Below are 13,223 nucleotides of genomic sequence, written 5' to 3'. Positions count from 1 at the left end.
TAATTCATTGTTCTGGGTGTCTATCTCTCCAAAAGCCTCCTCAATAATTTATTTGGAGTGGTAGTGCGGTTGAAAGTTGAGGAATTAGGAAGATAATAATGATATGTACGTAAAAACAAGAGAATTTGGTTAGAATTAGCCCTAATTTTATAAAAGCTATTAAAATATTCTCTTCATATAATGTATATACAATTTTAGGCAGTACAGATTCTCTTTCCCTCTATAAATTTATTCATTTATTTTTCTTCCTTTTTGGTAGTTCAAAAGTTAATGTAATACATATTGTAGTGTACAGAGTTAGAAGAGAATAATCAGAATATGGGCTCATTCAAGCAAGATGCTGGGGTCCCCAAAATAAAAAAACCTTCTACTCCAAGGCATTCTTTTATAAGACCTCTGCTCGTAAATGGTACTAAAAGCTTGAGTAATTCGAGAAATTGGTAGCTAGGGTTAGGCCACCTCAGATCGATAATTTATAATGGGAAATAAATAGTATAATATGAAATGAACTATAAAAATAACATGTGTAGAAATAAGGCAAGGACTAGAAATATATATATGATATTAACTATGAAAATAGTATAATGGGAAATAGTACAATATGACATTAACTAAGAAAAGAAGATGTGTACATATAAGGCAATAAAGGCAAGGATGATAAATAAACATATAAGGGGTAATTTGACCGGCCGATTTGGGGTGGCCAAATCGCCAACCTTTTTGGGGTGGTTTGACCATCTTCGGTGGCCTGTTTAATGGTGACTGAACTACCCTTCTTTGGCCAAAATGAGTGATTTGGTCACTCTCAAATTAACGAGCCAACTAATGAAGGTGGTTGAACAGTACTCTTGTGGCAAAGGGAGATGGTTCGGCTACTCCAACAGTTATTATTATTTTCTTTACTTTTTAGGATTTGAACTGTTTATTTGATATAAATGACCTAAATAAGAGATATTGCATCCTAGTACAATATGCTAGGTATATGGTGCATCAAGCCACCCGATCTTGATTGTGTACAGTTTGATTTACTCATTACCTATGAGTAATTCTCTAAGAGAAATGCTTTTTCACATTCTAATGTATATCTCGCGTACATTTCCATTTCATCTATCATTGTTGTTCTTTTTTGGCAAAATAGAGTACTCTAAAATGCAAAGAAGCATTTCTCATTCTCAAATTCCCTTTTGCTTTGAATTAAGTCTCTTGCGGGCCTCACCAAGGCAACCAAATTGCAGTTAACTCCATGGTGAAATCAAATGGCGCCGTAGATTCTTGACGATGAAAGAGTTGAAACATGGTTAAAAAATGGACATGCTTAAGCAAATATAGAAAAGAAATCCCTACGGCCGTTCATCGTTAGTAGACCTAATAATGGCCTATCAATATATTATTAACATGTTCATTAAAAAAACCGAGCTAATTATATAATAATATAAGATTACTACGTGACAAGCATGCAGACTGTTGTTAAATGTTAAAGAGAAGACCCACTTCGAAGAATCTTTTTCTCTAGTCAAAAACCAACATGATCATCCCATTAAAAACTGAAAAAACAAATCAAACCTGTTTTTGTTTAAGGTGGTGGTGGATTTGTAACTTATTCGGTAAATGTTGGTAGACCACAATCTTAAACTTTTTTTAATGGGGGCTTTTATGATTGGCAGTGTTGACAAATGGTTTGTTGTGAGATTTATAATGAAGTTTAACAGGTTAGATAACTTAGATGAGTAGATTGGTATCAAATTCTTTTAGAAGATCATTTCTCTAATCTTTCTTGGTGCTCTGAACAGCTTATTCAATTTATCTAGTTTGAACAGAGTTAAAAATATTTGATTCCAATCCAGTCTAGCAATGATGAGAAGAATATTGTTTGAGGGGGAAGAAGATTGTTAAATACACAAACCCCTCTATACGAGTGGATCAATTTCTATATATGCCGGCGAAGGTAGGCGGGGTCTCCACACTTCCCATCAACCCCCTCTCTATAAGGGTGGAGCTACCTCTACGTCCTCTTCTGTAGGGATGTAGGGTTAATCTTACCTTTTTTTTTTTCTTCTATTTTTTTTTTTTTTTTGGGACTTAATTGCCAATGTGGCATGATAAAGTGGAGTTAAAACTCGAAGTTTGAAAGTTAGACCCTTATTTGTTGTAAGGATCGACGCAACTCAAGAACTTATAGGACAATTTCATTTTAAGATTTTACATAAAACCAACCACAACATAATAATATTAATAATAAGAAACAAATTAACCAACAAAAATACCACAACCTTCTCGAAACGTTGCTGGCAAAGACAATATTAATTATTGCAGCAAGATCGATTGTCTTAAAGAAATGACACTTAATCTTGTTTGAATGATTGAGTACAAAAATCAATGTGTGGTGATGGGAATAAGGTTCATGTTCTCATTCAAACTTGGAGAAACCACGTAAAAGTTGTACGTCAAAGATACGATCACACTCAAAACCAGACACTGGTTAGAGAGATGGACCACCAGTTTCCACTTTTGCTTTGCTAGTAAAAGCCAGAGGTATGTGATGGGCGATCCCAAGGTGAGTTTCCATAAGACTTGTCAGCAGCTTTCCCTTTCTCCTACAAAGTAGCTAGGCTGGGAGAAATTAAGATAATCATATTTAATTGCTCTACACAAAAAGAATCTTACGAAAGTGGCAACAAACAGAACTATGATCGATCGATTTGGACAAATTAAATAAAAGAATCTTCACGATTAATTTTCATCCTTTGGAGATCACTATTATGATTCTAACCCTTGAAGCTTAATTGACACGTACTATCAACAACAACACTCTTTCGCAAATCTTATCAAACGCTAATTAGCATTTTTCAAATGGCACGTTTTAGACGGTTGCAACAAACAAAACATCGTTGTTAATAAAAGGACTGCCGGTTGATATATACTAGAACTTACAATGAAATTTGCTAAGTTTCTAACCCAGAAAGGGTTCAAAAATCATTTGCTTGAGATTTGAGAATGAACACTGCAAGATCATTTACTGCTGATATATATATATATATATATCAACGTGCAATTTTATCCATCTAATTCTAAGCCAGCCCAAATGTTGTTCCCATTAGTTGTTCTCCTCAGATAAATGTCGGAAATGTCATAGAAAGTGTCGCCTGTTATTTAATAATGTACGTAACGTAAGGCTAGGTTCTAGCTTAACAAAAATTACATCTTTGTAACAATCGTTCTCAAAATTAATTTAATTTTAATGGGAAAACTTAAAATAAAAAAAACATGTAATACAAGCATATATCGTTCTATCCTTCCTGCATATATAATATATAAAAGAATTTAACACATATTATATCGACGTACTAACATAGACGTTTGTATTTAAAAGGAAGAAAAAAAAAAAAAAAGCCATACATTTATTTTTTTTTCATAACAATTCCATATGTATATATCTTGGCTTAAATATGAAATTCCTGAGGTGCCGGATTGGCGTTATGGCATATATGCTTGTCACGTATTTGGAAAGCTCATCACAAAATCCGCCCTAGATGTCGTTTGCAGCAGTAAGCAACAAAAGGTGCACATATATTATAAGCACCAGTACATTAATTTGATTTAAGATGAACACTCTCAGCTGGTTCCTGATCATCAGGATATATAATGATGAACATCGGAGGCAGTAGTACTAGTAGTACCTCTCAGCAGAAGAAGGCCGCTGCCGCCGCCACCATATTCAGGCCTCCAGCTGCAGCGAAGCAAGGATCATCAGGTAGATTTTGTAGGGGACTCATCAACGACTGCATGTGCATGGGCTCTATTGTCTCCACAAACCAATCTCCCCACCACGCCCACCAGCAGCTCATTTCCAAATTGGTGCTGCAGGTAATTTATTTGGATCACAGTATATATATAGTAGCTAGCTAATTAGACGAATGAATCAATACTATACATATCATTATTATTACTATTATAAATTTATGATCATATACAATTACACTTATTATTATTATTAAATAGACAGCCAATGTTTTGGGGTTCCACATATTTGAAGCCTATAATTACAACCTGAATCCTTTAAAAGAAAACGTACTTACCAAGCTAGTATATGTTGGTTCAAAAAAAAAAGTTTATGATCATTTTGCAAATTAGACACTATTTTGAGTCACTTTTCCGATCAATTTGACCCAATTAATTGCTGCCTTTCAAATGATTAGAATGGAATGGAAGAAAAGGCGCCAACGTAATTAATTACTTAGAGGTGTCAATGCGGTTACGGTTAACGGTTATTAGCAAAAACCGCTAAACATAACGTACCGCCTTAGCGGTTATTAAATTTTACTAATCGCAATCGTAACCGCTTAGTAGTTAGCGGTTAGCTATTAACCACCGCGGTTAGTAAAACATGTAACCACCCACTATAACCACTTTTTTTGAGTTTTATTTTATTTTATTTTTTATTTTTATCTTTTTGGACTTTCTCAAGATAAACATATAATCAATTTTCAGTTTTGGCCTTTTTTTTTTGGGATCACTGTAGCATTTTTCCCTCATTTGTTTTTTGCATTTTTAGTGTATTCTTGGGCCAAATTGCTATAAAAAGAACCCATATTGAAAAATCAAAAATATTTGACCCCAAATTTACATTTACTTGTACTTTTAAAAAAATTCCTTAAATATAAATCATAACCTGTTAAAATTTAATATGATTAACTTGAATAAAGTATTTGAATTGTTATTGAATCATATGATTAAGTATTAATCTTATACATTTATATTATTTATATGCATATAGGTATAGTTATAATTTATAACATATATATATAGACTTATAAGTTTATAACATACATTGAAATTAAGTCTCTAGATACTTAATTGTTGTATTAGTATGAACTTGCATGCTTATGACTTACGAGTTATGTCATATTATATATGTATAATTTGTTATTATATCATCAAATCAATTGATCATGTGATATAATCATATAAATTATAGTGATAATATATTAATACTAAAATTTTAATTTAATCATCTCAAAAAAAAAAAAATTGTGATTTAATAATAAATTGATTATGCTATATGTATAAATATTCTTATAATTATAATTATAAAAATATATTATATAAAAAAACGGTTAGCGGTTAAGACGGTTAAGCGGTTAGCAGTTAGTTGTCAGTTAAAAAACCCTAATAATCTCTACAGTATTCTTTGCTTTTTTATCTACTCAATAGGCTACAGAAGGAGTAGTTCACCCAATTGCACCATTATGTGGAAGGTGGCTAAAAGCCTAAAACAGAGCAAAATTTAAGCCTTTTTTACATCACTGACAATGGTGGCAAACTCCCTGTGATCATTTAGGTGACTTGAATTTCCTTGACCATTTTATGTCACCGGAATCAGACAAAAAGTTTCTTACATTTTGGCAGCTTGCCTGACAAATTAATAGCTGGGGAAGTAGTTAGGGGGGTGTGAAATGGATGCCGGCATAGGCATATTACTTGAATTGAAATTCCATAATCTTCATACTCATTCAGAGATATCCCCTTGTTAGGGTTCATGGGTCGGGTCTTCACTGTTGTCCATTTTGGCAACACCATGTCTCTCTTTTATTCGGGTTCGTTTGCGTTTGCTTGCGTTTGCAATTTCAAAAGGTGTGATAGCAATTTTAAAATGTAAGATTTGAAAACATGATTTTTAAAAACGCAAAATCATAGTTTAACCTTTAAAATCGTAGTTTAATTTTTAAAATTGTGTGTTTTCAAAAAAGCATCAAGATTTGAAAACGCAGATTTATTATGTTTTTCAAATTGCGATTTTTTAAAAACGTAAACCTAAACAATCACTTTTTTGCGATTTGGTTTAAAATCCCATTTTTTATCTATAAAATCGCAACGTCAAATGCACCCTTAACATTTTTATTTCATAGCATCTCATAAGAAAAATGCAAGGCAAACTCCCACTCTCCCACTCACATTCTCACACTTTAAGAGTTAATTAAGACTGTTACTTCAGTATTGTAGAATAGTTGTGAAATAAAAATATAGAATTAAGCCCAAACATGTTTTTTAAAAAAAAAAGAAAAAAAAAATCACACCCAATCCCACCCCATTTTACTAGATTGAAGTGGCACTGTTCATCCACTTTTTTTTTTTAATTTTATTATTATTATTATTTTTTATCATTTTAATAAAGACCGATAAGGACTGTCACCTCAATCTTCAATCCAATAAAATTAAAGTGTGATTTTTTATTTTTTTTAGGAGCACCATTTTTTTTTTAAGGTGAAGTGGGGAGGGGTCAAAACTAAGCCCAAGCTCAATGACAAATGACAATAACATCATGGAGATTGGGCTTTTATGCATCTCAGGTTGGTCCACCTTTAGGTGGTCATCCGTTCTTGAGCCTGATCGTAGTCTACTTTTCTCATCTAGTGATTATATTTATTCCGCTCTTTCATTTTATGAGAGCGGGTTTGGAATTGTATTGAAAAATGAAGTTTTTAAGGTAAAAAATAGCTTTTTATGAACAACTTCATTTTTAAATTTTTTTCCAGAAATGCGTTTTGACCATTATAGTGAAAAAAATAAATAAACAAAGAAGTGCTTTAAATTTTTTTACCAAATGTGTTAGCTTTTTGTTTAGCACAACTTTTTAGGTACTAAAACTACTTTTTAAGTTTTCTAACACAATTTCAAACATGATTTGAATTGATGTAGTAGTATTTATCAGCTCTTGAATTTTTATTTTTTATTTTTTATTTTTAATAAATGTTGATGCAATAACAAATTGGCACTGCTATATTAGCCCATTGGTATGAGAGTGTGACAAAAAAGTGAGTATCTAACATTAATCTTAATTGAATGATTCATCAAACCAAACAAAATAAATAAATAAATGCATTAAATGAAATCAACATATCTAATTTTTTTTTCTAAGCTAGAGAATTTTTAAAATTTATATTAATAAAGAAAGAAACATTAACAAAAACATACCCGATAAATGGTATACCTTTAAAAGTATCATCATGAGTTCCATTTACATAGGAAACTTAATTAACCTTCTTTGTCCTAGTATGTAACTATGTATAGCATCAAATCCTATATATGTTTGCTGCCCTAAAAAAATGATTGGTGTTAATAATTTGCTTATATTTTTCTCATCTCATTTTATAAATTAATCATTAAATTTGTAGACTTACGTAGACCCTACATAAGTCAATAGTGAACTGTACAAATTTAATGGTTGATCTATTGTATTTGTAAAGGAATATGAGAAAAATAGACAAATTATTGACGTCAACCATTTCTCTTCTCGAAATTAAGCCACCAATTTATGAACATCGTATAGTAGATCAACATCCAAATTCTTCAAGGCACATTAGTCTTCATTTATGAGATAAATTTAAAATTTTACTAAATGATGAATAGCTAAAATGCTAGCGAATATAAATGCTTTAAAAAAGTAGAAAAATGTATTCCCTAATTAAACATTTCGAAGCCCATATACGTGAATACTCGAGCTTTCCTCCCAATTTATATTTCTTCTTTTTACAAATTATGTGCTTTTTTTGGTATACAAAGGTAGCCGAATTGGAAAAGGAGGTAGAAAATCAGAAAGAACATCGGCTGATGTACAAGAAAAGATTGGAAAGAACACAGGACTATTTAAGGTACTGTCTCCAGTCAGCACAAGAAAATGGATTCTTGCATCTCATTATTGACGATAAAGATGATGGACAGCAAAGTCTTCGTCTTTCCTCCGACATCGTTAATGCTCCCAGCCCTCAACTGCCAACCCCGCTCCACCAGCATTCTGATTTAGTGGCCATGGTTGATCAAGCCAAGCTCAATGGATGGCACATCCATCCACATCAGGTCAGTCGACTCTTCAATGAGTACGTTCCACAAACACACCCACAACGCATGTGAATGAGCACTTTCTTGATTGACCCCTGTGGGAACAGATTGAGTTGCAAGAAAAGGTAGGCCACGGGAGTACCGCAGATATTTACAGAGGAACATGGCGTGGACTTGACGTTGCGGTGAAGTGCATTTATCCTGATTATTTTCTCTCAAATGTGAATGGTGTCTCCTTTTTCGCTCAAGAGGTGGAAACCTTATCTCGGCAGCGCCATCCGTTTGTGCTCCACCTACTGGGCGCGTGCCTTGAACCGCCCAATCATGGGTGGGTGGTGACGGAGTTGTTGGGCATGACACTCAAGGACTGGCTTCATGGACCGGGAAAGAGACAGAAGGAGAGAACGGTGCCGTGTCCTCCAATCCAAGAGAGGCTTGGTGGGGGCGCTGGAGATAGCTCAAGCAATGCAGTATCTGCATCAACAGAATCCCAAGGTTATTCACCGCGACCTCAAGCCTAGCAACATTTTCTTCAATCATTCCAACCACGTCAGGGTGGCGGATTTTGGTAATGCCCGTTTCTTGAGTGATCAACAGATGGCGCTCACCGGTGAAACAGGCAACAAATCTCACCTATTTCGCTCACTTATAATACTATTTTTTTATACTGACATAAGTAATGTTATAAACTATATTTTTATCGTTCACTAATTCAGGAGTGGTTGAAATTGCCATGCATATTAGTATTGTAGGATAATTATGGAATAAAAATATAATATATAGCATTACTCTTGAATACACTACAAAAAATGATTTTTCTTTTAAGGGTGTTTTTTACGTGTTAGGTGATCTGACACGTCTCTAAACTTTATTGACGTGTGTCAGGAATTAAAATTATGGATGTCAAAAATGAGAATTTTTTTACGTGTCACTGTTTGACATGTCAATAATTTATACGTCTCACTCTTTAATGAAATAATATATATTATCTCATTCACCTTCCATTTCAATTAAGAATAATATTATAAATTACATTTTTATTCTATAATTATTCCACAATACTAACGTGGGTGACAAACTTGATCAACTGTTTAAAAAAGAAAAAAAATTAATGACCGATCTGATAGTTAGTTAGGACTGCCACGATAACATTACGAAATAATTGTGAGATAAAATGTAATTTTTAACATTACTTTTTAATTAAATATTCTACTTTGAATAAAATCCCGGTTTAATACTATATATCTACGTAACCAAAGTTTGATACGTAAAGCATTCCGCCCTTTTTACTAGACCAAAAAAACATGTTTTTTTTTTTTTTTTTGTTTTTTTGTTTTTATTCCTTTTATATTTTCAGGAACACTAGTGTACATGGCACCAGAAGTAATCAGATGTGAGCCCTATGATGAAAAATGCGACGTATACAGTTTTGGTGTCATGCTTAATGAGATCATTAGTGGGGAATATCCATATATTGAGACAGATTACAGTCCCATTCAGGTAAATATTATTCAACCTTATCCATCTCAACTTCAAAAATTCTACCATATTAATTAAAGGAATCTCTGTTATATATATATAGTAATGGCTGAATTTAATACTTTTTAATAAGATGAATTAGTATAAGTCCGTTTGGGGTTGTGATTTTAAAATATGCATGATTTTTAAAAACGCAATTAAGCATTTGGCAGAATCACAATTTTCTATTTAAAAGCATAATTTAGTCTTTAAAATTATGCGTTTTCAAAAAAATATGTCATTATCTGTGATTTAAAAACGCAAATTTTAAAAAACGCAATTTCAAATAGTTTATTTTCTGCGATTTAATTTAAAATTGCATTTTTTTTATTTATGAAATCGCAAAGACAAATGCATCCGGTATAATTATTATTTTCTTTTCATGCAATGAGTAAATATTTACATTGTTTCTTATTTCTACATTAGATTGCCATGGAAGTTGGAGAGGGTAACCTGAGGCCTAAGCTTCCTGAGGACGATGGTCAACTTGGAGGGCTCATTGACCTCATTTGCCTTTCATGGGATTAGGGGTGCAAAGGCGGGCGGTTAAAAACCGCCCGCTAACCGTTAACCGCTCTAACCGCTAACCGCTCTAACCGCTTAACCGTATTAACCGCTAACCGCCTAACCGCTATAACCGTCTTTTTATATAATATATTTTTATAATTATAATTATAAAAATATTTATACATATAACATAATCACTTGATCATTAAATCACAATTTTTTAAAAAAATAATTAAATCACAATTTGAGTATTAATATATTATATTATCATTTATATGATTATATCACATGAGATTGATCATTAAATCATTTGATTATATAATAACAAATTGTACATATATAATATGACATAACTCATAAGTATACCAATTCATACTAATACAACAATTAAATATCTAGAGACTTATTTTCAATGTATGTTATAAACTTATAAGTCTATATATGTTATAAGTCTATATAAGTCTACATATGCATATGAATAATATAAATGTATAATATCAATACTTAATCATATGATTCAATGACAATTCAAATACTTTATTCAAGACTTCAAGTTAATCATATTATTAATGTACAATGATGATATGATTCGTATAATATCAAATTAAGTAATTGACATTGGATTAAACAATGACCAATGTGTTACTTATAAACACAATTTAAGTATTAATGTATTATTATTACAATTTTAGTCATTTATATATTATCACTGTAATTGATATGATTATATCACATGATGACTTGATCATTAAATCATATGATTATATAATAATAAATAATACATATATAATATGACATAACTCATAAGCCATAAGTTTACAAGTTAATCATATGATTCATGTACAATGATAATCACAATTGATTCAATTGAATTAAACAATATATTATTTATAACTACAAGTCTACAATTTAATTAAAGCATTATTAGATACTTTAGGAATTTAGAATTTAGGAGTTTGAACATTACCATTTACCATTAGATATTAAGTTCAATTCAAAGAAAAAAGATTATAAGTAAATATGATAAGAATTTAAATAATTAATCATGTGAATCATATGATATAATTTAATGAGACTATATGATTATATAATATCAAATTAAGTAATTGACATTAGATTCAACAATGTGTCACTTATAATTACAATTGAAGTATTAATGTATTTTTTGAACATTTTTTAGAAAAAGAAATTTAACCATTTTTTTTAAAAAAAAAAAAAAAAATTAACCATTTTTTGAACAATTTTGAATTTTTTGAACCATTAGTAACAATTTTTTTTTTAAAATCGAATCATTGATAATTAATAGTTTTATCCTTCAACCCTTTTTTTTTTAAAAAAAAAAAATTATATAGAAGGCAAAACTACATCGTTTTGCACCTGTATATATTCATCTCTTTCTTCCAACCTTAAATCTCACGAAATCTCAAAATCACTCAAAGTTGCTGAGCAGTCTCTCTCAAGTCTCAACTCTCTCAAACTCACCCGCTGCTCATGATCGGCTCAACGAAAATACTGGGTAGTTTTTTTCTCAAATTAGACAGCCAAGGTCAGTGATTTTGGGTTCATTTTCTTGGAGTTTTTCCCGAGCTACTTTGATTTTTGATTTCCTACTATTTTACAATTATTTCCAATGATTTTGGGTCATTTATTGTGTATTTGTTGATTATTGGGGTATGATCGGAATGGGTTTTGGATTATATTGGGCCCAATAAGATATTAAAAATATAAGAAAAAAAAATGAGGGTAAAAAAAAGCTCAAAAAGCCCTAAAGAAAGCAAAAAAAAAAAAGCTCAATTTTAAAAAAGCGGTTAGCGGGCGGTTATCTATTTCGCTAACCGCTAACCGCTAACCGTTAGGCGGTTAGCGGTTGCGGTTAGTGAAATTTACTAACCGCTAGGGCGGTTACAGTTAGCGGTTATTGCCACTAACCGCTAACCGTAACCGCCTTTGCACCCCTACATGGGATAACGATGCTAATAGTAGACCATCCTTCGCAACAATCACTTCTGCTCTGAAGAAAATTCAAAAGAGTCTTGTAGATACTGTTTAGTTTTTTTTTACCCCCCGAACTTTTACACATTTTAAGAATACTCTCTAAAGTTTAAAAAGTCTTAATTTCAGCCTAATTTGATGTAATCTCTCTCTCTCGGGCGTTAAAACAAATGGTAAAAGGGATTAACCTTTATAATCTTGCAAATTTTATCAAATTCTAAATTTACCCTTAATTGCAAATTAAAATTTTTTTAAAAAAATAAATGAAAATTCAAGGATATTTTGATATTCCATTAAGAGTTAACACCAAAAACTAACGAATGGAGTAGATTGCATCAAATTAAAAGTTCGAGAGAGTGAAATTAAGAGAATACTAAGAGAATACTAAAAAAACCTAGTATTCCCCATCTTTTAATCTGGTCGATTAATTATAATTTTAACGCAAGAGTGGTATCACATTAAGAGCATGTTTGAAATTGTGTTTGAAAAATAGAAATTTTAACTTAAAACGCGTTTTTTTTGCAAAAGCTTTATTTTTAAGTTTTTGTCAAAAATACGTCTTGGCCATTTTTTGGCTTTTTGAACCCTTAAAAGTTATTTCATTTTTTTTTTTACCAAAAAAAAAAAAAAAAGCCTAGTGGATTCAGATCAAAAAAAAAAAAGAAGACAAAAGGTAAGTATAGTAAGTATAGTGATTTCAATTTTTAGCCTAGTGGTGCTACAGTCGGTTTCCAAGTATAGTAAGTAGCTAGCAAAAGGCAATACTAGTTTGGGTAAAGAAAAGTTATTATTAATTAAATGATTTATCAAGAGACTTTCTATGTATTTCTTAGTGGATTCAGATCTTTTGCTGATGGATTCTAGAAGCCTTTCCACTGCGTTAATGGCTGGCTAGATGTGTAAATACAGAAGCTATTAGATTAAATTTATTATTTTTTATTTTTTATTAGTTTAAATTTTTTTTGGTTAATAACTTTTTTGGTACTTAATTTTAATGTTTTTATTTTTTTCTTCTTAAGTTTTAAAAAGACAAATATAGTACTTCGAATTTTGAAAAAAACCGAATTACTACCTCCGTTCCGCAGGGGTTCGGCCACGCTTTTTTGGCTGGCCACCTTCTGCTGTTAATTGGAATTGACGAAATTAATGGAGATGGTAATTCGGTCTTTTCTAAAATCTGAAGTACTAGATTTGTCGTTTTTAAAACCTAGGAAAAAAAATAAAAAGATTAAAACCCAAGTATCAAAAAAGTTATTAACCCTAAATTTTTAAGACAATTAGTTGTTAAATATGGTTTAGAACAAATTTTATCTCTTTAATTCACTTGTTAAAATTCAACATTTTACGCGTTGAATTTTACTTTGAATCAA

At 31.3% G+C, this 13,223-nt stretch overlaps 1 pseudogene; it reads left to right on the top strand.

Moving 5' to 3' along the window:
• Positions 1 to 3,645: 3,645 nt before the first annotated feature.
• LOC132185114 (serine/threonine-protein kinase STY46-like) lies at positions 3,646 to 11,911 on the top strand (annotated as a pseudogene).
• Positions 11,912 to 13,223: the final 1,312 nt, after the last annotated feature.

This window comes from Corylus avellana, chromosome ca6, assembly GCF_901000735.1.
Source record: "Corylus avellana chromosome ca6, CavTom2PMs-1.0".
NCBI classification, from domain to species: Eukaryota; Viridiplantae; Streptophyta; class Magnoliopsida; order Fagales; family Betulaceae; genus Corylus; species Corylus avellana.
This window is presented reverse-complemented; position numbering and strand designations above follow the sequence as displayed.